Genomic DNA, 15,130 nt, shown 5'->3' on the forward strand with positions numbered 1-15,130 from the left:
GCAGAGGAAATCGGGTGGCCGTGCTGGAGATACCCTGCCGCCCGTCGGCCGAAAACACTCTCTCTGCCGCGCGCCCTGGGGCTGTGAACGTCAAAATGATGTTCCGGGTGCTACGGCGCCGAGGACTTTGTTTCTGTAGCTGCCTCACCGTTCAGACTTGTCCGAATGGCAGCCACCACTTTTCTTTAACTTCGCCTAAGTTTTCTACGAACTATGTTTCGCCCATCACTACATCTTGGCTCACCCTCGCCTCCCCAGGCCTGACTCGTGTTGCCTATTTAAATTCGCATCTGTTGGTTTTTCTGCCAATAAATGGCCTCATTTCAAGAAAAGGTATCAGAACAATTTCTTTCAATGCATTCGCCCACCGCCTTAGCTGCTCCTAATACAGCCATTCCTGCACAAACTGGTGTCAGAATCGGGATTCGTTTCCACAACAACTTTGTCCCTGATTTAAATTCTTCCTATGGGTTTGTTTATAAAATAGGTTTGTTTATAAATAAATAAATCTTCTGCTACAAGTCACGATTTTCTTTATTTTACTATTCGCAAGCCGCGTTTCGAGAAATAATTCCCATTTTCAAGTGCGTTTTTATGGTGTGTGTTAAGCCATTTCTTTTGATGTTGTCAGTGTGTGTGAGTCTGCTAATTTTGTTGACTTTTACTGTAATACATAAGAAACGCGATTTTTAGTTGGGTATCAATTCTTTCTGTGAGGTTAGTGGCTAAAGTTTGAGAACAATTTGTACTTGCAATTTTCTAATGGTCCATTTGTGTAGAGAGTCACACACACTTAACATCACACACAACTTGTACATTTTACACATCGAAAATATCTTAAATAAACAAAACAGTTACAAAGATCTTCTTATAGGTAGTTCACAGAGATAACATTATAGGTCTTCCACAGATTATGATATGCTTTTGTACAGAGGTTAATTTATCTTTACAATTTGGCTCATGAATTACTTATACTGATTTTACAATTGTGCTTATTTCTATGTTTTACTATTTTTATTTAAGTATATTATCGAAACAGCTGAAGAAATTCACTGATTCACTTTCAAGTTTTTCATTTAATATTTTATCTTCATATTTTCTGTAATGTGAATATATCTCCAGTTCTTCAAGCAAATCCATTTTATGTCCTTTATCTACTCGGTTGAGTACTTTGACATTTTGCTCTATTTTTCCAAATGGGTGTCCTGTATTATGTATGTGTGTTGCTATTGCTGATGTAGTGTGTTTGTTGTGTGTGTACGCTCTAATGTGCTCTGTGTACCTGGTGTTGATATTTCGGCCTGTTTGTCCTATGTAGAACTTGGAGCATTCCTGGCATGTTACCTTGTATATTCCAGAGTCTGAATATGGATCATGATTACACTTTATATTATGTATTAATTTTTGGTGTAGTTTATTGGATGTAGAAAACCCAATTTTTACTCTGTGATTTTTGAAAATATTTGCAATCTTCTGTGATACATTGTCTATGTATGGAATGCTAGATATATATTTGTTTTTCTCTTTTTCTTCTGTGGTGCAGTTTGTACCTGGGTTTCTCTTCATTTTGTCTAAGATTGTGTCAACCATGGGAGCATTGTAACCATTGGCAACTGCACTCTTCTTCACTGTGTTTATTTCTTGTTGCATATTTTCTTGGTTCAATGGTATTTTTGTTGCCCTATGCAGCATTGACCTGTAAGCTGCCTGTTTATGAATGTTTGGGTGACATGAGGTTGCAGGGATTGTGGTGTCAGTCATTGTGTTTTTCCTATAAATTTTGAATGTGCATGTGTTGTTGTGTCTTGTAATATTTAGGTCCAGAAAGTTGATACTTTTATTTTGCTCATGTTCCACTGTAAATTTGATTTTCTCATTTAGATTATTGAAATGATTAAGAATGTCTGTGATGTCTTTGGTATCTCCTTTCACTAACAGTAGTGTGTCATCTACATATCTCCTATAAAATTGTATTTTCCTTAGGCAAGGTTCTTGGCTGTCAAATAATTTCTGTTCTAAGTGATTTATGTATATGTCAGCTATGGTACCGGATATACGTGACCCCATTGCTAGGCCATCTGGTTGCTGATAAATGTTGTCATTAAAGGTAAAGTAGTTGTAACTTAGGGTTAGCTGAAGGAGTTCCATAAATTCGACAATCTCTGTGTATGAAAGTTTCTTGTGTTGCATAAGGTTCTTTTGTATTACTGTTAGAGCTTCTTGTATGGGTATGTTTGAATAAAGGTTGGTGATGTCAAGTGATATAAACTGTGCATCTTGGGGGAGCTTTCTGGTTCTTAGTTCTTTGGCTAGAATCATGCTGTTTTTTATGGAATATGTTGTTTCATATGTATAATTTTTCACCAGTATGTTATTCAGTTTTTGAGACAGTTTGTATGCTGGGCTGTTTATAGAGTTGACCACAGGACGTATTGGGTATCCATTTTTGTGTAATTTTGGCTGTGCTCTTAGGCGTGGTGCTTTTGGATTCATACATGTAAGGTATTTCTTTTCAGTTTCTGTCAACAGGAAATGTGTGTTCTTTAATTGTTCCTTAATTTTACTTTGGAATTGTTTGGTTGGGTCTTTTTCAATGTGCTGAATGTTATTAGCAGCAAAAAAATTCATTTGTTTTGTCTATGTATTCTTTTTCTTTCATCACAACTAATGTATTACTTTTGTCTGACTTTACAACTATGGATTGGTTGTTTTTCAGTTTATTATTTATAGATTTTAAAGTTTTTGTATCATTTATTGTATATTTAGATCTAAACTTATATTTATTCATTTCTTTCTCGAGAAGCTTGCTTACTTTGTGACCTATGGCTTAACACACACCACAAAAACGCACTTGAAAATGGGAATTATTTCTCGAAACACGTCATGCGAATAGTAAAATAAAGAAAATCGTGACTGGTAGCAGAATATTTATTTATTTATAAACAAACCTATTGTATCTACAGTCGCAGGCTTTCAAAAACCATTTATAATGGATCAAATTAGATTAAATTCTTCCGGCGAGGGTATCTCGGCATTAGCCCCATGTCGTAACATCATTAGCACTTTTCTATGGACAGTGAGTGGTACACTGTGGTGGGACGCTTCCACTTCATTACGATTTTAGTGCCGAGCATTTCACGCGTATAGAATGTGCCAGCCAGATACCACGTTTGCACTGCACAGGGCACGGCTGCATTAGTAGAAACACACAGGGCACGCACTGCAGTACTGCAGCCGCTCAAGTCCACGAAAAACAGCGATGTGAGGCAGACATCGTCGCGCTGTCCACTGCCACATGAGGGGCATGCAGCCGAGTGCTGGGCAAGCCACTGTCATCAGCCACCGACACATCCGCCACCACCCGAGGGTCCAGTAACAGCCAGCCTGCATCTATGACAGCTGCCGACGATCTTGCTGTCCGCCACTTCACCACGCTGTCGCCGCCACCAACATGTCGTGCCGACTCAACTTCAAGGTAAGTCACAGTGTCACTTCAAACCTTAACATTGCGGGCCATCCACCGCTGGATTAGGTTATTTTGTGGCCCATATTTTTTTTGTAACATTCATTTCGTGGTCACTAGAGCCCCCTGATTTTGTAAACATGCTGATGGGAACTTGAGCAACGGAACGGGATACTCCCGGAGAGGCAGCTGCCTCACAAGACCTGCTGAAGGCTATCAATGCTAGAATGAAGCAATTATTCATACAAAATCAAGAGTTAATCGAGCACAACTGCGTCTTGAAACAGACGCTGGAAGCCAATGTGCGAACTTCTGTACCTGTGGCTAGCTCCACACCCATAAGAACTGTACAACCCGTGACAGCTAATACTAATTTTGTCACTAATAAACTACCACAACCTCAGCTAAAATGGCAAGTGTAAGCAATTTTCCTGCTGCTTCTTTCATTTCCACCTTTTCTGGAAAGTCCCATGAAATTGTGGTTATTTTCATACAGAATATTCGTGATACAGGTCGTTCTTGTGCCTGGCTGGATGATCTATTGGTCAACGTAGACAGATTGAAGTTGACAGAGGAAGCAAGAATGTTCATAGAGACAGTGGACAAATTGCGTGATACACGTGATTTTGAAGTTTAGGCCCGTGGATTAATTACGCATTATTCTGACACCAGAGGTATCGGATATTACTGAGATCAATTATCCACTCTTAGGCAGAAGCCTAATGAGGAGTTTGAGCTTTTCCTGATCGCATACGAGCAGTATCTTGTCGTTCCTACAAGCTCGGAAAAAATGCCAGTGACAATATGATTTTGCACTCGGAAGCAGAAGCCCATTCAATTGATGTATTTATTCGCCGGCATTGACCCCAAATTGGTGGAGTAGTTAAAGCGGGCTCTCCCGCCACTCTGTTTGATGCTGTTCATTTGGCAGTAGTACGCGAAGATGTACTGCGCTTCTGCGCTGCCGCACCGTGTCCGCCGGAGCCATTACCAGTATTAGCAAGGGAAGTAATTTGTCAGCATTGTGGGAGACCTAACCAGACGGAAATGTGTTGTTGCACTATTTGCCAGACTGTAAGCCATCTCAATAATGTTTGCCCAACAAAGTCGCTATTTTCTTATCAGATGCGCAGTCACCGCCGCAACGCAAGATCAACTACAATAATACTTTTGTGGCGGCGTTCGTGGCGACAAACAATTCGCTGTAGAAACGGCTTACGAAGTCACCGCCACACTTTTAATAGCGGGCCGACCGGTCCGCTGGAACAGTGAACAGAAAGATGAAAACCCAAACACTCTGATTAAATAATAGTCGGTACTTATCTTTATTAACGAAGATACAGAAACACAGTAGTGAACTCCGTGTCTACAGAAATCTGTCTAGTTCGAGTCGGAGCGACTAGGTCAGCGTCGGCTGACGACAAACAACAAATCTGCTGCGATGAACACACAACTGACTAGCAAGTACACAATTCGGTGGTGAGTATACAACTGAGCGGCGAATACAGAACTGTCCTAGCACTCGCGACTCCAGCGCTTAAGAAACCAGAAGCCAGCGGTGGTGCGCGCAGACTTGCGGCGATTTCCTGTCTCGCTGGCACTGCTTATGCGGACGGCGTCTGGACTTTGATGCTGCCAACCTTTTGGCAGCGGGCTCGGGTGGCATTACTGGCTAGGATATAACAAATACACCTGGTGAGGAGCGGAGAGGTGGAACATATTAGTGTAAGTGGCATACTCAGGAACAAATTAGTTAAGATTCTGTTTGATACTGGTGCACAAGTTAGTGTGTTATTTGAAGGTGAAAATGACTGAAGGGTGCTGCAGCCACCGCGAATTCATATTAGTGGTCTTGGAGAAGAAACAATTGCCCCTGTAGGTACGTGTGTGGTGAACCTGCAAATAGATGAGAATAGTTACGGTCAGGAGATGGAAGTAGTGAGGCTAAGGAAATGCAATTTTGACATCATATTAGGGAATGACTTCCTACACCATTATCAGGGGATAGAGAATTATCGAAAGCAAACTGTGCAGTTAGGTGAAGCAATTCATCATTTCAGCAGTGCACCAACCCATCAGATGTGAGGAAGCTGTGAAGGGCGCCGTTCACAGTCTCCCATAAAACCGCGAATTTGGGCAATAAGAACCACCGACCCTGTAAGGAAAAGAGGTGGAAGTTGAACAATTCTTTGGATAGATGTCAAGAATCGGAGGCAGCCAAAGACAGACATTCTGGTGGGTCCACTCACCCAGAATGATGTGTTAAATTGTCAACAAGTTCATATTAAGAGAAGTATTTGTCAACCAGAAAGAAAACAGAAAGGTTTTGCAATATCTGTGAGTATAGATAATTTTGGCATGAAACAAGTTATAATACTGAAAGGTACTATTGTCGCTAGTGGGCAAGAGATTTTGGAAGAAGTAGGACAAGCCAGGATTCAACAAAGTAAAGATGAGAAGAGATGGAAGAAAAAGAAATTTCCAGTCAGAGAAGTGCTTTATGTAGCATCACCGTTACGGAATCAGTTGTCAAAGAAGTTAAGCCATTTATGTAATGAGGAGAAAAAGATGTTACAGCCTGTGTTAGAGGAGTTTTCTTGTTTGTTTGATGAGAGGCAGTTTCTACCAACTATGGATTTGGTTCACCACGGAATTCCAACTGGTGAAGCTCGGCCGAATGCGCAAAAGCCATATCGTTTACCATAACATTTGCAATCAGCAGTCGAAGATACGATTCAGCAGCAGTTAGCAGCAGGAATTATTCAGCCTTCCTCAAGCTCATAGGCACCTCCCGTGGTCATCGTGCTGAAGAAGTCAGTAAATGGTGAGAAAGCCTATCAACTATGTGTCGATATGAGGGCAGTGAGCAGAGTAACTACTCCGGACACATATCCCCCACCACGTATCGATGAAACCTTGGACCGACTAGGCAACTGTAAGTTTTTCACCACACTTGATTTGCACTCTGGATATCACCAGATCCCTGCTGCACATCATCATCGCCATAAAACTGCTTTCATTGTACCTATGGGACTATATGAATTTGTAAGAATGCCATTTGGTTTGAGGAATGCACCTGCCACTTACCAGAGATTTGCAGACTTGCTGCGCTGACTAAAACCCACAACATTTTTAGTATATTTAGACGACATTATCATTTTTTTCTAAGACCATAAAGGAACATGCAGAGAGCTTGAGGGATGTATTGGAAAGGTTGAAAGGAGACCACCTGAGTGTGAAACTGGAGAAGTGTGCCTTTGCCCAATCACAGGTACAATATTTAGGACATATAATAAGTGAGTAAGGTGTCAAACTGGATCCCCATTTGACCACAGCAGTAAAGGACTTTCCAACACCAACATGTACCGAAGAATTACAGTCATTCTTAGGCCTTGCAAATTATTATAGACTTTTGTGAACAATTATGCTACCATTGTTAAGCCCCTGACTAAACTATTGAAGAAAGGAGTTAGTTTCACCTGGACCAAGGAATGTGACGAAGCAATGCAACGAATTCAACATGTTTTGGCTAGAGCCCCTATACTAGCTTACACAGATTTTGAAAAACCATTTATTCTGTCGGCAATGACTCAGATTATGCCATAGGAGCCATTTTGTCACAAGAAATCAATGGAGAAGAGTGACCAATTGGTTATGTGTCTTGACAGCATAACAAAGCGGAACTGAATTACAGTACGACTGAGAAGGAACTTCTAGCACTCATGTTTGGCGTAACCTACTTTTGATGCTATTTGTAAGGGAGGAAGTTTACTGTCATTACGGATCACACCACATCACAGTGGATAGTAAGCTTAAAAGATCTCAGTAGCAGGTTAACTTGTTGGGCTTTAAAATTGAGCAAATTTGAATACGAGCTGAAACATAAACTGGGAAAGTTGCATCAAAATGCCGATGCATTAAGCCGGAAGGTTAGAGTAATTGTTGCCAATGATATTTCTATTGAATAATTGAGGGAAGCAGAGCAAAGAGATGTTGAATGCCAGAAGTATGAAACTTTGCCTGAATTTTCTGTCAAAGATCGAATTTTGTATCGAAAAACCCCACTGAGTAAACGAATAGTAATCCCGAAAGAATTACGTCCTAAGATATTAGTACAATGTCATGATAGCCTGCAAGCGTGTCATAATTGTCTTTGCACCACCAATTGTCGAATAGCCGCCCGTTATTTCTGGGAAGGCGGACGGTGAGACGTGTAAAAGTATATACAAAATTGTTTGCCCTGCGTTAGGAGGTCATTACCACCTCGAACGAATGTACCTTTACAACAAGTGCCAGAAGCCACTTGCCCCTGGGCCTTAGTAGCAGCACATACTGTTGGTCCTTTCCCTTTGAGTCCACAGAACAACCAGTACATATCGTCAATTATAGATCATTTTTCCTGATTCCCAATTCTTGTCCCCATACTGGACATGTCAGCAGAAACTGTAGCTCGAGCATTTGTCACCCACTTGGTGTTCCCATATGGAAGCCCTGAAGCTGTACTTACAGATCAAGGCACGAACTTTATGTCAGCCTTATTTACAGAAGTTTGTCGACTATTGTGAATCAAAAAGTTGAGGATGACCCCATTCCACCTTAAGGCTAATGGACACTTAGAGCAAGCACACCGCACAGTTACGCGTATGCTTTGTTATTATGTCAATAAAAATCATTCTGATTGGGACAGGTACGTCCAATACATCATGTCAGCATATAATAGCCATATCTGTGAGGCCGCTGGATGCTCCCCCTACGAGGCAGTATATGGCCGACCCACGAATTCACCTTTTGAAATTAACAAACTGCCCCCAGGGATTAGATCCACAGATGTGAAGGTTTGGCACGACGTTTAAAAGCTATTTGGAAGAAAGTAAGAGGAAACAATGCAAAAGCTATGGCTCAGCAGTTAAAAATGAGTACTGAGAGAGCAATAATGCCCGAGTACAAGGTAGGAGATTTAGAGATGTTGTGCAATCCGGTAGTTAAGAAGGGAAGGATGAAGAAGTTTACTCCCACGTATGAAGGTCCGTACCCCATCATGTGGCTTACTTCATTGGTGAATGCAGAAATTCAGCTATCAGAAAGGACGGTGATAGTTCATTTTGACAGGTTAAAGTCGTATAAGGGTTCCGAGCCACCTCTGCCAGGCAGTCGAGCAGAGCCTGCTACACAAGTAGCCCCATCCGAGAAGACAAAGAAAGTAGTGCAACCGCCTATAGCACGACCTAGATATGCTCTAAGGTCAAAATTACGATCTAGGGACTAGGTCCAGCATGCCACATATTTAATTTGGAATGTCTTTAGTGAAGCAAAAGAATTAACTGATAGGAAACCGCCGTCATTGCAATATATTCTTTTAAGTTGTGCATGTTATTTGTAAGTATTCATAAGTATTGGCAACCATTTGTAATATAAGTTAGGATGTTATATGTTAATGGAAAGGGATTGGAATTTTTCGTAATCATTTTGTCTCACATCATTCAATGTCTCCAGTAATGTTGTTGTAGTGTTAATGAGCTGGAAACACAATCACTCAGTAGTAAGGGTATTAAGGGGAAAAGTTGTCCTTGTAAGTAGAACAGAGAGTTGTTGTTGTTGTGGTCTTCAGTCCTGAGACTGGTTTGATGCAGCTCTCCATGCTACTCTATCCTGTGCAAGCTTCTTCATCTCACAGTACCTACTGCAACCTACATCCTTCTGAATCTGCTTAGTGTATTGATCTCTTGGTCTCCCTCTACGATTTTTACCCTCCACGCTGCCCTCCAATACTAAATTTGTGATCCCTTGATGCCTCAAAACATGTCCTACCAATCGATCCCTTCTTCTAGTCAAGTTGTGCCACAAACTTCTCTTCTCCCCAATCCTATTCAATACCTCCTCATTAGTTACGTGATCTACCCACCTTATCTTCAGCATTCTTCTGTAGCACCACACAGAGTAAGAACAATTAATCTTTTATATGTCAAATGGAATGACACTTCGCACGTTGATTTAGTGAACAGTGAACAGGAACAGCTGTTAAAGCTTTGCCATAAAAGCACGTTAGTAACATGTACTCATAACTGCCCTTAGCACAAGATCAGAGACAAACTGCCGCCCTCTACTTACATTTTGGGATACACCACATTATGCGTATGTTTATGCTAAGAGCTCAGACACCTGTGATAACAATGTTAAAAATGGAAAAAAAAAATTCGAACATCAGACTAGAGAGACAGTGTCTTCAATTAACAAGAATACATACGTTCAAGTTAAACATCAAATATGTTACTTTAAAAGTAAAAGGAGCCCTCCCTAAGTGCTATTATATTGTTTCTTAATATGCCACTTGCAAGACAACGAGGTAATTTTTCATGATACTACATGTTTCTACATACCAAATGCAAAAGAGAAAGTCGGTGGTTAATGCCAGGCAAGAAAGCCGCACGCAGTTTCTTTACAGACCACAAGCCTTGCCCTCCCCGCCGAGTGAGCGGCCGTTAGGATTCTGCCCCTCCCCGCGCTGCTTTGTGATGTGGTACCCCTCACTCCCTTCCCTCCTCCCCGCAGGCCACGTGCCTTTGGCGCGGTGGAGTAAGCCCCCCGTGCTATGCTTGCACACCTTCCACCATACGGTTACAATGTAATCGACAGACCTGAAGAAGATAGTTATAAAAATAAACTCACCAGCCTAATATTTCCTCACAGATTCTACTAGCTTTACTCTAGACTAGAAATCTATTCATGTCGGTTATTTGAATTTTCAGTATGAAAAAAACAAAAAACTTTTTGTACATCGCCTAATCCACTAAATAGAAGGAAGCTGGTCCTTGCCGTGATATTTATTCCGTAAAGTGACCACTGTGTTAGAAACGTGTCAGCCAAAAGGATCGAGTTTGAAATACCACTGTAAAATAAAGTAAAGTAGAGTAAAAACCGAGTTAATACCAATCCAGAATAACAGTACTAACTGCATACCCCACTGTCAATTTCAGAAGTTATTAGCCCCGAGTTTCAAGTAAATGATATTTAAGAGAGTCAAGTCATCATAACAGTTCATGCAGAAATATAAAATCTATCAACTACATACATTTTAGAAGAACAGAGTGTCTAAGTGAGTAAATGAATAGTGACAGTTCTGTGAATTTTAACGATTAAGTTATCTGCGTCCCTTGAAAAGAAGGCCCTCCATGAATAAATGTCGTGAACAACATACGGTAAGCCTGGAAGAAATCTAGTAACCGCCCAGAGGAATTTAACTCTGCGCGTAGCAAGGAAGGCTACCCTGCCTCCACATACATAGGGCCTTTTCTGCTCCCACCACCGCCCCACCCCCTGTTGGGACCAAGTCCAGCCATCAGTTTTGTATCCAGCCACAGGCAAGAGAAACAACTGCTAAGAAAGCACACACCCCTGCATTCCTGAAGTGTCTAAGCCATGTCACCTAGTGCAATATATAGCAATGGCTACGATAAACGTTAGCAAAAACAGTAAGTACACGAAATATCTACACCTTATATGAGACCATTTTTACCTTCACTAATATGACTACTACTGAAGTTAATCTTTAATCTGTTGCAACAGTATCATTTAGAGTGTTTTATGTACCTGCTAATCAGGAGTTGTAAAGAAGGGAGCGATAAAAGCTCCAATTGAGCACCATGCAAGTAAGTTTCAACAGAGTAATGTTCAAAGTAAAATATAAAACTGCCGCATACTTCAGCTGGGAAAGAGAGAGTTCCTACTAGCAGTGAACCCATGACCTGCAAAGAGTTACTTGAGAAGTCATCTATGCCTCTATCTACAACATTAGGTATACGAGTTACACTGACAGTCACCATTAGTACTATAAAACAATCACTGAACCCGACTTTCACAGAGAATTATTCTAGAGTTATTTAGCGTTTGATGTCCTGCCAGTAGGATGGACCTCTTAGCTGTGCATGCCAGTGCTGCTCCCACACCAGTTAGATCCAGCCATATCTATAATGTCAGAACTCTGCTATCTTGCGAGTGCAATGCCTGCTGCACCTTAGTGCCTTAAGCAGCACTGATTTTCAACATAGAAGTCTTAACCACTATACGGCGATTATTTTGTATAACTTTACATACATTTTCAACATTAACGAAAGTACCTTCCTTCCTATATGCTCTATACATGGCAAATGGACTCTAATTTTATTCAAAACCAAAAACGCCGACAGGTAAGTTACGTCGATGTCATCGAGAGGCAACCAGAATCGTTGAACCGTCCTCAATGAGCATTAGGGAGCAGGTAAGTGAGAGAGTCAACAAAAGGAATAACAATTGCAACTCAGCACAGCTGGTTAGGAGGCTGCCAACAACCAACATTTCGTAGTTATGAGACAAGGAATAAAAATTAAAGTAGGAGATACGGAAAGAGGTTAACATTTAATAATATCAAGGAGGATAAGGGCAATTATCGATCTAAAAACTGAAGGGGACATGAACCCACTTTTAACATTACAGCATTACTAATAACATTGGCATGACCTAAAGACAGCATTCATGTAGGTAGACACACCAAAGACATGTCAGTCAGTATGGAGATACAAACAAGAGCATAAAGAGACTAACAGAGAATACTTATACTTATTTTGTTATGAAATATAACTGGAGAATGAGAGAGTTTTATGTAAGAGAGATAGTATTTGTACTTTCGCTACTATCACGGTTTTGCCACCGAGTGTATCACTACAATAGGTTGCCAACCACTTATGTCTATATACTATATATTTTAAGCACTCATTTTGTCTATGTTTTATTATCAATTATTTACTAAGGCAATTCCCTAGAATTTTGCCAGCACCAGTAATTTAGCATTTGTGTCAATGATCCTAAAACTTCCATGTGTTAATTTGTTGCCAGAGTTATGGTGGTAGTCATTTATTTTGCGGGACTTCATTTATGCCAGAGTAAGTTCCCGAGTATTGCCCATTATTTAAGTGTTTACTAATAATGTTCTAGATAAAAAAACTATTTTGGAAGGGTAACTTAAGATTTAATCATGCTTCATTCCATTTGTGTTTGATTGCTTATTTGGAGGGACATGCCACATGCCTCCCTAATGTAGGTCATGTAAAGGGAGTAAATAACCCCCACAGATCAAGAGATTTTGGCCACATGTGTTAGATAGGTTGTTAGATAAACCAGAAGGCAACCAATCCCCTCCGGCTCTTGTGTCAACTTACTATGTTCCCCCCCTTGATGTTCACTGAATAATGAATGTGCCTCTGCACCTCCACGATCTGCTGTTGCTGGGAGCCCACCCAGTTGAGTGCCATAAATGATGTCTGCTGAGATGTTTTGCCATCCCGTGTCACTTAGTCTACTATTGAATTGTGGAAGCTATCATGTTTTTCCTCTTCTGTCAAGGAGTGAACAGCTTGCCAGTTCGTTCTGACAGTACTGGTCCTATCTACCTTTCCAGCCACATCAAATGAGATATTGTTCCTCCCTTCTTACAATTAAGCACCATTGTTCATTGTTCATAGGTTATCATGTGGGAGAGGTGACTGCCACCAATAAGTAACATTTGATTCTGCTGTCACTGTACGTGAGTGCTAACCAGTATTGGCCACAACACCTAGTTCAACTGACTTCAAGAGGACCTGTCATTTGGTACGGATTCCTCGATTCTTTCAAATATTTCTTCCTTATTGTGTGCACGTTGTAAATTTAACTCTGAAAATTTTTGTACTTTCACGCAATCTCTTTCTTCTTGTTCTCTATCCTGTTCCTTTTGTCTAATTTCTCCTTGCGTGATGCGACCAGCAATTGCGCGGATCCCTAGCTGTCTATGTCGTTCCTTAACTTTTTAATTTCGTGGCACAGTCCATCCTACCCACTTTCATCTTTCAACTTGCAACAGAACAACACCTGAAGAGTCATGCATCTTGCATGAAGCAGCCAACAACTGCGCAGACTTCAGCTAACCACAACATTCATTACACCTTTAGTTTTCATGCCACAGCCCATTCCATGTACTTTAATCTTTCGTGTCGAAGAAGAGTTCATGAGAACAGTGTTCCATGCTCTTTGATGGTCACTAATCAAGCACTGTCAGATGCAAACCACATCTAGCCCTCAGCTTAACCACCAGTAAGTGGAAATCTCAGGTCAAAACCTGTGCATTCTTTGACATTGTTCTTCACTTGTATTTTCTGAAGGATCACTGACTACTGAAGCAGTAGTATTTAACTGTATGACGTGTCTCAGGGCACAGCAATATATCCAAGGATAGATGTGAGTTTTAAGCAACTAGCTGGACCTGATGAGGCCAGCACCAAGGAGTTATAGAGACGGCGAATTTAGTCACAAAATGGTGAGAGGATGAAGATGGCGAATTTGGTCGTGCAACAAAGTTTTTTTTTTTTTTTTTGAGAGATATCGAGTTTTAAGAAAAAGTACATAGCAGTTATCTTGGAATCACAGTATTGTCGTATAAATGGTTAAGTAGGCAATACCATTATGTCAACGATGTGTCTTCATAAAGGAAAACCTCACCAGAAATTATGCTCAACTTAGCCTTTTCTAACTCAATCCCTTACACTTTCTGTTTCTGCTGTGGAAGTTTCTAGATTCTCATCAAGTTTTGTTTTTCTTTTCTCATTCTTTTCTATCTAATATTCTGAATGATCACCTTTTAACGTCAATCGATGACCTTTTAAAACATGAGAGAGGAAAAATTTCTTATGGTCGCCTTATACCACATTTAAGTGAATGGCAGACAGCCACTAATCTACATACAGCTATTATACCTAGTGTCACAGTAACACCGGTCACAGCTATTTTTATTATTTCACTGATATGGATATTGTATTAAAAGGGATTCTGCAAATGGTTATGACCGTCCCCTCCAACAGTTCCACAACCCCAGCCTCATGGCGAATATCACCCATGATTCGAAAGAAAAGCCTATCAAGGCATGTGCTCTCCTTTAGTTTTAATAGTTCAACTGGTCTATTAACTAATGCAAAAACTGGTGCAGCATAGTGAATAGCTCCCCTAGTGTTAATCCCCTCTAAAATGTGTGTGAAACAGAACAACAATACTCCACGGAACTGAGTTCCTGTGGACAGGCCTGCCTGGTCACCACCATGCCCCCTTCTGGCCGGCAGCTTGCGCGCTGCCCGCCGTGGACAATGCAATGTGCCACGTCCTGCCACTCAGCCTTGAGTGTAACTTCAGTTGTGATACATATATGCTTTTAAACTCATTTAAAAAACAAAGACACTTGGCGTGTACTCCTGATTCAAAACATTATCTTCCAATGTGTTTTATTGACACTTGTTAACTGATGTAATTATGTTTTGATGTTTTATAATATTTATTCCTTGTTCTTGTGTAAACATAATATTGTTGAAGTGTGTAAGCCCCTTTGTGACCCCTAAGAGGTCTTCAAAGTCTCTGCGCCCACCTGTAGTTTAAGGCCCCTGCCATCTTCCGTGGGAAACTTTAACAATCAAATAATGTCTATTTTGTCGTTGCAAACTAAAATTTTCAACATTTAAATGACGATCATGTTGAGCGAAATCACATATGGTTTCTGCTCCCACGGAAGGGGAAGGAGTGTAAGGTTGAGCCAGATAGTAGGGGATTCTATCTTTATTTTATTTCAAAAGGTTTGTTACGGTCAAGCATTAGCCGGTAGCTCCAGGTGCCTGT

The 15,130-nt window shown here is 40.7% G+C and overlaps 1 protein-coding gene across 2 annotated transcripts in view; it reads right to left on the bottom strand.

Annotated features, from left to right (window-relative positions):
- LOC126237527 (phospholipid-transporting ATPase ABCA3) overlaps positions 1–15,130 on the bottom strand; it is a 707,258-nt gene that overhangs the window by 281,137 nt on the left and 410,991 nt on the right. The gene's annotated exons all lie outside the window — the stretch shown is intronic.

Source organism: Schistocerca nitens, chromosome 2, assembly GCF_023898315.1.
Source record: "Schistocerca nitens isolate TAMUIC-IGC-003100 chromosome 2, iqSchNite1.1, whole genome shotgun sequence".
NCBI lineage: Eukaryota > Metazoa > Arthropoda > Insecta > Orthoptera > Acrididae > Schistocerca > Schistocerca nitens.